Raw genomic sequence first — 1,917 nt, 5'->3', positions numbered from 1 at the left:
CAGGGGCTTTCTAATCCCCTCTCTCGAGAAACACTCTCTGGGCAACCAAGAAGAGACTTAGCCCCATAGCATCCTCTTGCATGCTGGTTGTACAAGGCAAGGAAATGGTGGTACTATCAGGGGGATGTGTGAGCTCATAGTTGGAGAGAGTTGGAAGCTAGAAAGAGGCTGTATCGTCATATACAGAACAAATAGCTTTGAATCATGGCTGGAGGACTCAGCCACGGAAGAAACTATTCTAGAGTGGGATTTTTCTTGAGGCCAGCAAGTGATAAGACCCTAGAACCCAAGGAGTAATCCCCCTGACCCCTGCTGTTGGCCAGGGCTGAGGTGAGATGCTAGGCCAGCCTGTGGGCAAAGGTGTCCAAACCTTTTCTTTTTTCTGCCACACATTGGAAAAGGAAGAGTTATCTTGGTCCATGTATTCAATACAAAATATAAAAACACTAACAAAGCTGATTAGCAAAAAAGATGATCTCTGCATACTTTTTGTGTTATCTGACACCATAGATAAGCAAGTCTTTATGAAATCAGCATGTGGCCTGTAGGGGAAGAGGAGGAAATCTGAGTGGTGCAGAGAGACAGTCTTCATCTCCTTTGCGATCATGTCTCCAGTTCCTACAATTCTGGGAGTCTCAGTGGGTGATGTTGCCTTCTTCCCCACTTTGTTCTTTCTGTGATGAGTGTTTAGTTAGTGTCACATGGTGGAGGCCATGAGGATCAAAGGTTAATTAGCCACAAGCCCTGCCCTTGAGGAGCTCACAGAATAGTGAGAGGGATAGACAGAGCTAGCCAGAAAGAAACATGGTCAATGGTATTAATAGAATGAGAATGTGCCCTAAATGCTATAGGATCACACAGGAAGGAGGAGTGAACTCCAATTAGTGGTTAGGGAAGATTTTACCAGTCAAGGTTTTAGTCACACTTAGTCATAGCACAATTGTGTGAATATATTGAACACCATTGAACTACACACTTAAGATGGTTACGATGGTTTTATATTATGAATTTTTATCACACTTAAAAAAATGAATCTTAGCAAGATTTTCCCATTGAACTCAGACTGGAGAGCCCAAGGCTTCTCAATAGCTACCTACTTCCAAACTAGCAAATTTTAAAGAATTGTAACAGTTGCTATGGGGAATGAGAATCATCATAGCCTTTGAGCAAGATTTTGAAACTTGAGTAGATTATCTCAGAGGTAAACAAAAAGAGGCCAAGGTAAAAGGCAGAGGGAAGGGTATCAATTAAGACATTGGTATTGGGCGAATTGCATCCAGTGAGAGGGCATAATGAAGGAGGGAAGGCAGGGAGAGCTTGAGGGATAATGATTTTCTTTAGAGATAAAATTTGCATACAAAAATTACTATTTTAGCCATTTTAATGTGTATAATTAAGTGATTTTTAATATATGCATAATGTTATAAAATAGTGCCAATATAATTCTATGTTTTTACCATTCCAAAAGAAACCCTGTACCCACTTCCATTCACCCCTACCACATGGCAATCACTAATCTACTTTCTGTCCCATCTTTCACTCCTCTCTTTCTGGAACATTCCATATGCATATGTTGATACTTTTAATGGTTTTCTATAGGTCTCTAGGCTCTGTTCATTTTTCTTCATTCTTTTTTATTTCCCTTGGCCAGGATAATCTACAAATTTACTAATTCTACCTGCTATTGAGCCCCTCTAGTAAACTTTTCATTTCAGTTATTGTACTTTCCAACTTCAGAGTTAAAATTTGATTTTTTTTTATAATTTCTATCTTTTTATTGATATTCTCCATTTAGTAAGATATTATTCTCCTGGTTTATATTGCAGTTGCTATTTACCTGCTTTGCTATTACTAAGGGATAAAATTTCCAGGATTTCCTCCTGACCTTCCCTGACACAATAGCCTTAATTCCATGGT

Source organism: Otolemur garnettii, unplaced genomic scaffold (genome assembly GCF_000181295.1).
Source record: "Otolemur garnettii isolate 467f Iridium unplaced genomic scaffold, OtoGar3 scaffold00541, whole genome shotgun sequence".
NCBI lineage: Eukaryota > Metazoa > Chordata > Mammalia > Primates > Galagidae > Otolemur > Otolemur garnettii.
Note: the sequence above shows the minus strand (reverse complement) of the source record.